This window comes from Heterocephalus glaber, unplaced genomic scaffold, assembly GCF_053883595.1.
Source record: "Heterocephalus glaber isolate CG9 unplaced genomic scaffold, H.glaber_assembly_v1.0 deba00001454, whole genome shotgun sequence".
NCBI lineage: Eukaryota > Metazoa > Chordata > Mammalia > Rodentia > Bathyergidae > Heterocephalus > Heterocephalus glaber.
The window spans coordinates 13,346,784-13,360,964 of NW_028258303.1; the positions used below are offsets into that span (position 1 = coordinate 13,346,784).

Consider the following 14,181-nt stretch of genomic DNA (forward strand, 5'->3'; position numbering starts at 1 on the left):
GGCACCCAGGACTGTCCTGCATAGAATAGTGGGTGGATCTGTTATGGAAAATGTATCACATGATGGAGACTTACAGCAAACAGGCCTCGGGAAATGTAGGAATAAAAGCGGATTTAATTTTAGGCTGAACGGCTCCTGCAGTAACTGTTGTCCATAATGTTGACATGGCTCGTTAAATTGGAGTTCCCACTTTCACTAAACTAGCTGCTACTTAACTCATTTTATAACTTTTGTGAAGTGTTGCCCTCTTAGCCACTGGTTTCATTTTTTTCAATTTAGGACTAACTTGGCCTTGTGTGGTATTTTGGGAATATGTGATGCCACTGCCATGCCTTCACTCACACATCTTGATGCAGGTGGCCTGTCTCTAGAGCTTCAGTAAATCTCTACTTTTGGCCAGTAGTACTCAAACTGTTGGCACCAGTTGTGCAAAGTGTCCTGATGCACCTCGATTGAAGGCAAAATAGGTAGGGAGAAAATAATTGGGGTTTTACAACTAGGTTGTGGGTGAACTTTGAATTAATTTTCTAGAAGAGGAGGAACTTTGTTTCCTGAGCTTCATTGGTTTGGCATCTGAAATTGAAACACTTGGTTCTGTTTGCCCTTATACTTAGATTCCTCTTTAACTGGAACCAGTGTGAAAATCATACTCTTCAATCAGAGCCTAATGTACATGAGGAATTGATTTGAGACTGACATTTCCAGGAACACCAAGAGGAAGGCAGATTCTTATCGCTCACATTTTCTATGTACTCAAAGGATGTGGAACTCCACAAAAGTTGAGGAAAGAGGAAAGTTGGGCTTGCTTTATCAAGAATAACCTCATGGCCAGGGATTTAGCTCAGTGGTTCTGCTGCCTGCCTCACAAGCACAAGGTCCTGAGTTCAATCCCTGGTACCAAAAACAAACAAACAAAAAACAAAAACACCTCAGTGAAGGGAGGACTGAAGGATAAATATCCGAGAAAGTTGGCAAAGCTTTTAATCCAAAGAAGGCATCATGCAATGATGGTTTAAAATGTTGGAAGATTCCTCCTATACTTCTGAACTGCCAGCAGTCTGCCATGAGACATTGTGCCCACCTGGTGTCATCAATTAAAGCTGAGCACCACAGGCCAGGTACTAGTTGTATAAGTGACTCTAAACAAGTTTACCCACATCAAAGAAAAACTTTGTATCACAGCAAGAGCCCAGTTCTAAGATAGTGTTACATAGAAAACTAAGTGAACAATAATGTGCTTGGAATGTTATAAGGAATTTATCTCACTGAAGTGATCCTTGTATCTTAGTCACTTTTTTCATTGCTAGGACAAGATATTTGACACTGACAACTTAGAGGAAAGGTTTCTTTTGGCTCTCATTTTGGAAGTTTGAGGCCTTGTATGGTCTGCTGGCTCCAGGAAGAAATGGCATGGTGGAAGGGGCTGGTGGAGGAAAGTTGCTCACATTGTGGTATCCAGGAAGCAGAGAAAGTCAAGGGAGGAGCCAGAAAATAAAAGATATTAGGCAATATAGTGATGGATGTCTTGCAAGGGGGACGGTGACTAAGGAGTGGGAGGTAGAAAGGGAAAGAGGATGAAAAAGGAATTGAGATGAATACTCTTCCAGGCCACACTCCCAATGACCCACCTCTTCCAATCAGACCCCACCTTCTCATAGCAAATCAGCTATAATGCCCCCAAATTCAGTCACTCTTCAAAAGACACCACATATGACCACCTGAAAATTAGGGGGGCATCTAGTTAAAAGCCATAACATTCTGCTCATGGCCCCCAAAAGACTCATGAAAATTTCTATGCCAAATATAGTCCATCTCTAAGACCTGCCAAAGTTTTGGCAGTTCTACTGTTGCTGAAAAGTCCAAGTCCAAAGCTCTTTTGAGACTCCAGGCAAACACTTAGCTGTGAGGTGCTGAAAACAGGTAAACACTGCTGACATAAAATGGCCAAGGATGAACATTTCCCATTCCGATGGAGCTAGAAGCCAATGGGACCAAAGGAAAACCAAAACCCAACTGGGCAAACATTAAATTCCATAGTTCTATGTCCAGCACAAAGGTCAAGTTGTGACAAGATGTGAACTCCAAAGGCCTTGGGTGAGTCCAAAGGGCTTTGCTGGTTGCACTGCACATGACTTCTTTCTTTGTGAGGCTCTACACACTCTTTGTGGCTTTCTTCAGATGCTCCACATTCCTGGCTTCTCTAAATTCCTGGTGTGTTCACTGCTGGCACACACTGCCTAGCCTCTCAGGCTTTCTTTGGAAAGCTGAGTGGAAACCTAGCTGACTCCACATCTCTTGGATTCTGCATGCCTATAAATTCAGTACCATATGGATGATACCAAGGTCTGCCACCAGCTCAAGCAGTAGCCAGGTCTCCTGTATCATGGTTGTACAGGTCTCCAAGTGCTTAGAAGGCACTGTGAACCAAGTCCTGGGGACCAATTCCCTAGGCAACCCTTCTTAGGGAGGATGCCCTGGAGCTCTTACCAAAGCAAAGTCTTACAGCCTTGTACCTTGAGCCTGCAAAGGGAGGTGTCTTACTGGTTCCTGATATGCCCTCAGGTCATCTTTCCTATTGTCCTGCTATAAAGTGCTTGACTTCTTTTAATGCCAGTCTTTTCACCAACCAAGCTTTCTTCTGGTCCAACTTTACAGGGGCTTCTTTCTGGTAAAACTCAAATTTTAAATCACAGCTGTGCATTTTTTCTTAATTCTCAATGTAGAGCTGACTAAAAGTCCCCAACAGTACCCATGTCACAGCTTGAATATTGGGATGTCTTAATTTCTGCCAGATCAGTCCACCATCCTTAATCTCTCTTCCCCAAAGTCTCAGGACATGGGCAAAATGTAGACAAATTTCTGTCAGAACGTAACAGTCTGGAGTCCAACTGCCAATGGATATCAGAGGCCAATCAGTCCTCCCACCTGCCTAGAGAGGGGTGTGTCAAGGGCTAAAGAAAGAGACACTTTCAAACTACAGAGAGAGCTGGGAGGTCAATGCCAGAGTGGGCAAAGAAAGACACTCTGAGCTAGCCACTATTTATTGGACGGACACAATAATTGGAGGTGATATTGGGTGACTCGGAGGGGAGCAGTGATCTTAGGTTGATGAGGATAGTGAGATATGGGCAAAGTGTTCTTAAAATAGCAGGTGGGATAAGATAGCGGGCTAAAAGGAATTCATCCTTTCCCTAGGCAAAAATCTTTCTCTTTTTATTACTCAGTTCTGAAGGACCAGGATGTCTTCAGCTGATGTGATCGTGCCCTAGAGTGTCACAGCATCGTGTGACCATTGAGGCCTCAGCTGTGACTGGAGACACATGGAATTGTTTCCACATACCATAGCAAGCCTGCACAGCAAGGAGACATTAGGCCTCAGTCCTGATTTTTTTTTCCCCCCAAAATTATGTAGAATGGCTCTCGAAAAATGGAATATTTGTTCCCAGCTGAGACCTCCTGAGACTGGTCTTTACTGTCTTTTATCACCATTCTGGTCTTCTGACCAGAATCTCTCATCAAGCTTGGCTTATGTCATTGTAGAGTTTCTCTTGCCAGCATCTCCCAACCTTTCTAAACTCTGCTCCTGAAGCAATTCTAAAGGCTTCTGAACCCTACAGTCACAATGACCCCATTTCTCTGGTACCAAAATATTAGTCACACTCATTGCAGGACAAAATACCTGACATCCTTGACTTAGAAGAAAAATTTATTTTTGTTCAGTTTATAGGTGTTTTAGTCCATAATTGGCTGACTCCAAGGGAGGGTGGCACAGCTGAAGGGCACAGTGGAGAAAAAGTTGCTCACCTCATGGTAACCAGGAAGCAAGGAAGAGTCAAGGGAGGAGCCTGGAAAGGCAACATAGCTTGCTTGCTGTTAGGAAGGTATGTTTCCCTAATCCGATCACCTTTCAAAAGCCCCACCTATAATCATATGAGCTTTTGGAGGGACATCTAGACATAAACCATAACACGTCCCATCTGAAGGGTTTCCTGGCATCAGTGTCTGATACTCTCCTTGAAGAAGCAAATAGTTGTGGGAACAACTGCTGGCCCAGTGACTACACTGGCATCTTTATCATATTGATCCTGTGCTTCCTCAAAACTAATTCTAAACTTAGTCCCACTATCTGGTTCTTTGATGTTTGCGTAGGGGCTCCTGGTCTGCTTGCATTGTATTTTTCATAAAGCAGAGATCTGGTAAGAACTGAAGACTGCACAAGCTCTATCAGAAGCAGGGACCTTAACTTGGCATGTAGGAGAAGTATAAATTTCCTGCTGGGTTCTTGGGAGGTTGAATCAGGGTGGGGGAAAAAAATAAGTTCCTGGGTTTGGTTGGACCCGATATGAAAGAAACACCAAAACAGGATTGGGCTTGTGGAAACTTATTGGAGTAAATGTCTTAAAAATAGAAGTCACAGGAGGCCCTTCATCTCGCAAGGCAGAGAAGGAGAGGAGGAGGGTGGGTATAAATGCTCAACTTGCAGTGACATGGTATGGGATTTTTGGTAGGCTCATGATAGTCTTTTAACTTAGAGTTGCTTGTGGGGAGAGGCCTATCTTGGCAAAAATTGGCTGGCACAGTATCCCTGACATGACTACTTCTTGTGCCTGTAAGTGAATGACAGTCTGCCCAGCAAGCTGAGTAAATGATTATGTGCCTACCAGATCCATAGTTGAGAAGCCTAGAACCCAAGGAAGATAGAAAACCCACTTATGTCTGAGATAGGTCATGTACTGTGATATTGTTAGCCCTAGAACATATAGAGTGAAGAATCAGTTGCCAAAATAGTTCTAATTTTAGTGCAGTTTAAAAAATACGTATGTGTTTGCAACTCAGCAGGTCTTTATAAAACTGGTTAAATGGCCCTAATTCTGGTCAGAAAACATACTGGGGGGACAATGAAATCACTTTGTGCTAGATATGTTACAGAATCTATAAACGAGCCAGCTTTTGGGGTAGAGACGGTGAGAAGATTGAGTTTTTGCAGGAATCCCTAAAAGTGTACCCACACATTTCTTGGTTACTGAGCAGTTGTTTAAGTGTGGTCATCACCAGTGATCTCAAAAGGACCAGCGGTCTGAACTGTGTTTTTGAGCGAGTCAAGTAGCACAGAATAGCTAAATAAGATTGACAGTCACCTTGATTTTACCAGTTGGGCCAAGCTGAGGGGTTTCAAGGATCAGTAAAGGTGAAGGTGGACTTGGGACTTTGAGTGGAGGTACCTGCGAGAAAGTATAAACTCAGAAGTCCTAGTGATTGCACACTACGTCCATGTCTTCTAGAGGATGTTTATCAGGTACTTCCTAAACAGTTTTTTTCCACATTACCAGCTGCACCCACATTTCTATCTGTACATATCCCTGATGTCCTTGTGGAGACATGTTTCATCCACTGCACCTCTGTCCTTGGTCATTATCAGTTGTAGCTGTGACTGATTGGGCTTATTGTATGTCACTAAGTCCCATGACTGCTGTGACTGATTTGGGGATGGATATGCAATCAAGATGGGCTAACAACCTAAGGCAACATTGCTGCACTTGGCAATTGTCATTTCTAGAAGAGTCTAAAAATGATTGAAGACCTTGAGACTCAGAACACTTACAGGAGTGAGAGCCTGGAATTTTCCATGGAGAGGGTACTAGAGGGGCTCACTGTGGATCCTGAGAACTAATCTGATGCTAAAGATGGTGGAGAAAATAGAAACAGATTGGTTCTTGAAGTCAAGCCTCTTGGACCAGCCTCATGGAGTCTACATTGCATTTTGGCTTCTCAATTTGTGACCCAATAAATCCCCTTTTCACTTAAGCCAAATAAGCTCTGTATTTGTTACCTACCACATAAAAGATTTGTATAGTTTCAACCAAACAGATCTTCTATGAAGATGTGTTTATTAAACTGGTTCTCTCCATTTTCAAAGCCGGTCAACTTGCTAGTAATATCTGGGGATTTAGGTAGAACTGAGTAATGTGAAGGCTTATCAGACTAAATATAGTACTTCAAATGGAGGGTACTTTACACCACCTTCCTTGCCTTTTACAGTAAAAACTGAATTGAATATTATCAAAATTTAGATTTCCATTCTGTACCCATTTCTCATCATTTCCTAGTTCATACTGGACCTAAACAGTGTTGAATGGGTCCTATGGAGAGAAGACTAGGTCTGGGGTTCTTCAGATGGTGTCCCATGCAGAAGGATCCAGCCCATTGAGTCCCCAGAAGCATCTTTCGTGAGACTCAAACAGACCAGACATCTGTCTGAACAAGCAGCACCAGTGCCTTCTTTAGAACTCTCCATATCCTGCAACCCACCATGACTCCTTAAGAGACAAATTGATCTCAATTTTTAAGGATGCAGTCTAATGGCAAGGTGGCTGGGACCTGCAGGTTATTTTCCGTAGGGCCTGTGGAGAGACACTAGGTCTGGGGTCCTTCAGATGATGTCCCATGCAGAAGGATGCAGACTTGTTGAATTACCAGAAATGTCCTTTGTATCACTCACTTGTACTACCTACCAAACGTCTCTAGTGACATAGTAACACTACCTTTTAAAATTTTTCTTTGAAACTCTGCATACTCTATGGCCCACTATGGTTCCTTAAGGAGAGAGAAGGTGGAGCCCTCTGGGTCTACAACTAGTTACTTGAAAAAAGAAAATAGTGAAGCCCCTTCTGTCTAGCTACTTGGGAAACATCCCTTACATTTATCTCAGTAATAAAAATTTTGGTACTTTTTATCTCTAAAGGCAATAGATATAGAAATATCTTTTTTAGCATTTAAGGGACAAAAACCTTAAAAAGTTCTAAGTACAAGGATAGCTCTACTTTTGCATACTCAAACATGTGAAAAAGGTAGCAAGGCTTTATATCAAAGATATTAAAGGCATGAAAAGGAGTATGCTCTGTAGAATGGGGGCCAATTAGAGTAGGAAAATTTCACTCTGTAGAGAGGAGAGTAGGCAACTGTGAAAGAGCTTACAATAGTAATGAAGTTAATGATGGCTGTCTTTTGTATCCCTCATTATAATGTCAGATCCTGGCTGTCCTATCAAGTGCCTGTTGACTTAATGTCAAAAGAATTAAAGATAGCTGCCTCTGACTGGTCCCAGGTGTAGGGCTTTGGGTGCATGTGTCCTGGATCTCTGAACAAGTCACACCCCAATCTGCTTCAAATTCTGCTGTGGAAAATCCACACTTCATGTGTTGGAGAAAAGTTCACAAACACCACGGACTGTGATGACATGATATTCAGCTAATACTGGACTTGATTCACCTCTGCCACCTGGAGAAGCAGGAAAGCCAGGGGGCTGGGGAATCTGCCTGGGGATCTATGTAAACAAGATAGCCAGAGGGTGAGCCATCAAGAGAGGGCCAGGGTTGGCAGATCTCATTTTACAAGCTAATGTGTCTCTAGCTCACTGTGGAGGTAGGCATTTGGAGGTGACCCAAAGGGGCTTTCTCAGATCATGTTGGCTTTGCAGTAGGGGAGGGGTAGGCATCTTAAGAATTCTAGAGACAGAAATCCTCTTTAGAGGAAACAAAGCCATAAACTGAACAGTGAGTGGAGAGATCACCAAAAATGAACGGGGACGGAAATGCCACCCTCTCCTTGCCATCAGTTGAGATGAGTTGCTAAGTGAACTCTAATGTGGGTGCAGCCAGCTGGATCCCTACCACCTATGTGGTCAAGTTTAGGTCTCTGGTTCCGATCAAGGGATTAATACTTCACCATGAAACCAGGAAGGTCAGTGGTGTGGCACTTGTGTTGGAAAGGCACAAGATTGGAGCCCATCTATACATAGGATGGAAGAACTGTGTAGACTTACAGTTCAGTTGGTCCTTGGGCATGAAGAGTGTGGTCCACTCTTTTTGCAGCAGAGGTTGTAATGGGTAGGTATTGAGGTAGGCACTGCAGGAAACTTTTGAACACTGGGTGTAGGTATTAGTAATGTGTGGGCAGTTGCAGAAGCCATAGGAGCAGGTGGTTGTGGGGGAGGGCTTAGACTTTGAATGTGGGGTGGCAACCAGTTGAGGCCCTGAGCCTAGCCTATGGGCTTCTCCCACAGAAAGCAGGCTATCAAGGGCAGCAGACTTCTGGTGAAGATGCTGACCTTTGGGGCTGGAAGACGGGCAAGGAGGCTATCATATCCCTGGCAGAGGGGAGGGTTTCAGACCAGGTTGCTCTTTGGGCCCTTGGACGGGGGCAGACTCTTTGGCAGGCAGTATTTGTAGTACAAATGGGCATTGTTTGTGACCAGCCACACATCTAGCCATAGAGTATGGCCTGTGGTATGTGGCCCTAGGATCCGAATCTGTGACATGTCCACCTCACCTTGAGCAGAGAAGTATGTGAAGCACAGCATGATGAGGCCACTGTTTGAGGAGGTGGTGGAAGGTTATCTATGCTGCCATAAGGCGAGCTGGACACGGTCAGGAGAGAGGGGAATTGGTGGACAGACTCATCCTTCAGGTCATCCCCTAAGTCTGGCAATGGCAGCCTCCTGCAGGCTCAATGGGGCCTTCTAGGTGACTTTCTGCTCTCTTGGTAACTGTCATAGCATCCACTGACCTGGATTTCTTGATCACATGAGGCTTCTAGTAGTCCTTGGCCACCACTCACTGGCTGACTTCTTTAGGTCACATAGGCCATGGAAGTGGTCAGGTCCTCTATGCCTTCCATGTCCTCTGGGTTGGTTTTGCATTCATTCACAACATCCAGCTCAGTAGCCCTTGTCATTTCACTTGAGAGTGAATTCTAGCATCTGTGCACATATGATTTTGGCCCAAAAGAGCACAAAGGAAAGTACTTTCACCTGAGATTCTCCATGAGCTTGTATGCAATCTCCAGCTCATGAACATAGCTCATGTAATTTGGGAAGGTGACAATGGCATTTTCTAGTAGTGTAGTCTTGGCATAGTAAACAAAAATGGACTGTGTAGATGTTGCTGCTACAGACTTCATTTTTCTGTGGGTAGAAGTTGATGCTCACAGCCTCAAGCACATAGAAGATGCAGTTCAAAGCCTGCAGAATGGAGTGAGTGCAGGGAGCTCCACTTCATAGAACTGGATCAGCCAGAATCAAAAGGGATCCACCTTGTGCAGGGTGTGCAGGATTGAGGCCATCACTCAGAGGTATTCATTGCTGCCAGGCTGCTACTTGCTAGGAGTGGTTTCCACTTTGCGTCCATTGAACTGGGCTTCCCTTTCTGATCCAGGGGACTACCTTATCTCTATGGCTTCCAGATTAGAGACAAGGACATTCATAAAAGCACTGACATGCTGCCTGCCTGGACCAGCAGGGTGCTCTGATTGCCACCAAGGGAACTAAGGTGAAAATGTAGCTACTGCTCAAGCAGGCTCAGCTGGGCTCTTGGTGCTCCAGCTGGCAGTAGGGTATAAAGACCAGTAGTTGGGTTGGGGACAGAGGTGACCTTGGGCCGAATGATATTTGTAGATTTGTAGCATTCTTGTCCATGATGTCAACATAGCCTCCTAATCTAGAGTTACCACTCCAACTGAACTACCTTCTTACTTAAGAACTTTTCTGAAGCCTTGCCCTTTTGGTTATTCATTGCCTTGCCTTTCTTCAGCTAGGACTAATGTAGCCTCATGTGATATGTTGCGATATCTGCACACTATCCCCATGCTCCTCATTCACCTATTTTGTTGTGGGTGGACATGTCTCCAGAGCCTCAGATAAACTTCTGTTCTCTGGCTAGTGGTAGTCAAATTATTGGCACCAGTTGCACAAAGTGTGCTGATGCCACCTTCCTCAGGCAAGACACTTGGGGAGGGAAGAATTCACATATTAAAACTAGGTTGTGAGTGAGTTCTGAATTCATTTGTTTGAGGACTATGAACTTCCTTGGGTTTCTTGGGCTTCATTGGTATCTGAAGTTGAAGAAACACTGGGTTTCATTTGATCTTTGACTTGAGCCATTTTGAAAATCATATTCTAATTCTGCAGGCTGTTTAGGCTGATCCTGTAATTTGAGGCTGACTTATTTTGGAACACCAAAGGGAAGACACAGCCAGCATTGTTCAGAAGCAGCTTTAACTGAAATGGAATAGTATGCAAAATGAAGGACCAGATGAGCAGCATCATGCCTAGCAACACCAAACCTTGTGCCAGAGTTGGCAGGGGAGAGTTGGCTGGGGTGCAATCAATCTGGATCCCATGGGTCTCCAACACATGAGACTTTTGACCATACTGGTCAATCTTGGTTCTTCTAGCCAGTTAAGTTTTGGATCCTTGGTAATGATCCTTTTTAAGGAAAAGATAAAGTCATGGTTGGAGATGAACACAGAGCTATATTCAAGAATGTCATCTGGGTCAACAGCAGAAACAAATGACAAAGAGGAATGAGACCAAAACAAGGGAACTTTGGAATAATTTGGGCTGGAGGCATCTTAGAAGTAAAAATCATTAACCTCAATTTCTTGTCTCTTGCATTCTCTACATACCCAGAGAGAATGGAACTGCACAGCGAAGTTGAGGAAAGAGAAATGCCAGGCTTCTAGTAAACCAAGTCTTTATCAAGAACTTCAGTGAAGGGGTCCCAGGGGAAAATATGAACATGATGACAAAGCTTCCAATCCAGACAAGGTACGATGCAATGACAGCTTAAAATGTTGGAAGACTCCTCCCCTAACTCTGAACTGCCAGGAGTCAATCGGTATTTCCAAGACATTGTATAGGCTTGGTATCATCAAAGCTGAGCCCACAGGACAGAAACTAGATGTGTTCCTATATGTGACTCTGAAAAAAGAATACCCACATCGAAGGAAAATTCTTAACTAGAGGCCAGGATCAAGACTACTCCCTTGCCTACATAATTTACTGTGCAGTAATGTCCCCCTGAATTGGCTCTTCATCTGGAGAGCCTCCTGGCTTCTAAGTGTCTGATGCTAATTGTAGGGGGAATATAATTGTGGAGACAAGTTCTGTCCTAGTGGATGTCTTGGCCCCAGGGCTAGAATTGTAGCAGTGTTGGCAGCTTGCTAGAATGAAGCATTCCTAGGGACTCATGGTGGTAGGCATTGTGTGGTTCATGGCTCACAGGAGATGTTTTCAGGCAGAGTTGTCACTGAATTCAGCTACAGTTTCATTCTGGACAAGTCTGAGCTTCTGAGAAGAAGAAGGCTGTTCTTGGTTCCTGCCTGAGTCTACCCCTGTACATGTTTTGTGCCCCCAGTGTATGCAGGGGAACAAGATTTGAATGACGAGCCCAGGGGACCAGAATACTAGAAGAGGGGGACACTTGTGATTGCCGGTACACAGGCTCTACAGTTGGCTCCATAGTGCCCCTGACAGTTGACCTCTGGTCTCCTCACATCCTGCATGCTCCCTTCCATGTGCAGTTTCTCCCCTTAGAACACTGACTTTAGAAATTGCTGTTCCTCTTGCACACATAATAAAATGTGTGCTATGAAGGCCGAAGTGTCAATGTTCTCTTCCTTCCTCCCCGGAGCTCATAATTCTTAACATACAAGACAATATTTTTCAGCCTTGATAACTTGGCTTGTATAGTTTGACTTTAGGATTAACCCAGTGGACACTGCCAGATTTTGCCTTGCAACTGTATTGTGCACTTCTGCCTAAGATGTTTGAGATTGCTTCCTTCTCATACATGTAAAATGAACATAAAATGTGTAACTCACCTATTCTATGTAGGGGACAATATTCGTTATATGTGAATTAGTAATGTTAAGTCACGGTAGTATTAGAAGGTGACATACATAAAGTATTGTTTATTCGTATGCCGATGAGATAGTAAACATATATGACCAGGTAAAAAGTTCAGAAAACAATATGAATTAGAAAAATTTAATACAGTGTGATTTTTCAAATATCTTATTAAAGGGAAATTATGATCTAATTCTTGGACTTCAAGTCTTTAAAAACATTATGCCTTTTATAAAAGTGTACTTTATAGAGTACAAGCTGAATCAGCTAGATATTTTGGGCACCTTGTAATTTATGTTAAAAATCACTATGAACATGAAGAAACAGTATCACATGGTTTATGAATGTATTCCTCTCCCAAAGGAAGTGGGTGATATGGCTCCTGTCTATTTTAAGAAAGCCATAATGGAATCTGATGAAGAGTGGTCCATGAACAAGAAAATCTTTCTTCAAAAGACATCAGAAAGTCTGTACCCAGAGGCTTACCTTACTTCTCAGGGGACTTTGGCCTCCAGGGAGGATTTGCCCATGTCATTGAAGATCAGCACAAATTCCCTCATTACTTTGGAAAGGAAATCATTGGTGGGATGTTGGATCTAGAACCAAGACTTTGGTGGAAGGGCATTTGAGAAAGTTTTGAGGATCAGAGGAAGAAAGCACTGCAGTTTGCTCAGTGGTGGAAACCATATGACTTCACCAAAAGTAAAAAATGTTGACGTGTAACTCTCATTTTTAATTTTCTCTTCAGATGTTTTTTTCAGTTTAATTTCCACTGCATCTCACTAAACAATCGAGCCTCGGGTCATAGGGAAAAAAGAAACAACAGCAGGCTGCTCTGGGTCTCTGACACCCGGGCAATGCGGGATTGTGTTGTTCTTTTCCCTCACCTTCTGTAGACTTCATTTTAGTGACCACAGAGTAACAGTAAATTTACTGGATGACCTACTCACATTCCTGTTCTGTACCTACTTGTTGATGTTCTAAATAAGTTAATCTAGAGAAGTGTTTTCTGGAAGGATAGCTGGGAAGCCTAGAAAATTGGGCCTGCTTTAAGGTAGTTAAGTTTATTGCTTGGCTTCTTTATATTTTTTAGAATAAGATTATATGTTCAATAATAATTGAAATTCATTTTTAAAGAATTGTACACAAGAGCTCCTAATTTTCTACCAGTCGCATGTAATATCACTATTTGCTCTGTTAAAGGAAAAAGAATATCCCAAGAATATTAAAGAATTAAGTGGCAATAAAAATATGACAGTCACAAAAAAAAATCACTAAATGCTTGTGTAGGGTTTTATGTAATTTGAGTATTTTTTCAAGCTTTTGAAACATGAAAATAGTAAAAACAAAACAAAACATGTCTCCACTGGGGATGAAAGCTGGGCATGTCTTACATGACTGGACCTTACATTGAAGCTGAACCTGGGGCCATGTATTTTATATAAAAAGGGAAAGGCATGGGCTACAGAGTGACGATGCTTTTTCCTTGTTGCTGGCTTTGGCAAGAAGTGCAGCTTTTTTGAAGCCTGGCACCTGATTCTTGTGAATGGCACTAGGGTCTTTGCAGACCCTGACGTGGCACTGGGAAACCTGTTCAGCATAAGCAGCTCTATGAACTCCAGCATGGATCTGTATTTCTTCAACATCTCACACAAATGTTGGGTGTACCATGAGCCGTACACTGTTTCTCAGAATAATATCCTTCTGCCACTGAGTAGCATAATGGCACTTGGAGGGCAGGCGGACCAAGGAATAGAGTGGCATGCAGAGAATTAAAGGGAAAAGGAGCTAGCAGGCCCAGTGGAAGTCATCTTCTAGAGTTTGAGCCCTGTTTCTAAGTTTCTTCTCATTTTTATCTCGTTCTTTCAGCAGGGCGGGGAAGCAAGCAGAATTTTACAGAAGCAGAATTTAGCAAAGAGTAAGGAGGTGGAGACACATATTGCTTTTACAGTTGATCTTTAAGACATAGGGAGGTACAGACAGCTGTTGTTTGAGCAGTTCATCTTTCAGGCACAGTGACCTTTGTGGGTCTAACAGGAGGGGCAAGCCTTGTTGAGACTGTCAGCCTTGAAGACCCATCAGTATCTGTCAAGCTTTGAGATTGTTAGTCTCTGCTTTGTCTTGTTTTTTCTATTTCAGTAGCACATGAGGAAGTCAGATCCTGTAGAGAGAATGGGAGAGGGTGTGCACCATGGCCAGGACCACTTTGGTGATGATGTCCTGGGTGTCCGGGAACTGATAATCCACCATATTCAGAGGGCTATGGGCGGGTGGTACTGTTGTCCCCGACATGCCCTCATGAATTATGTTCTTCTATTTTAAGATCATTGAAGCATCTGACTTCAAATTCTAGCTCTGAAAACTGACAAGCCAGATTGTCCTTGTCGAGATGGCAATTTCTAACATTGTTCTAATTTGTGACTAGTAGGGAGGTGGGTCCCCAGTATACTCTCCTCATGAAGATACAAAAAAAGTAATTCACTGAACAAAGTAGAGGT

General features: G+C 43.2%; 1 pseudogene; it reads right to left on the reverse strand.

Moving 5' to 3' along the window:
• Positions 1–8,127: 8,127 nt before the first annotated feature.
• Positions 8,128–13,975, reverse strand: LOC110349917 (spermatogenesis-associated protein 2 pseudogene; annotated as a pseudogene).
• Between the last annotated feature and the right edge of the window lie 206 nt (positions 13,976–14,181).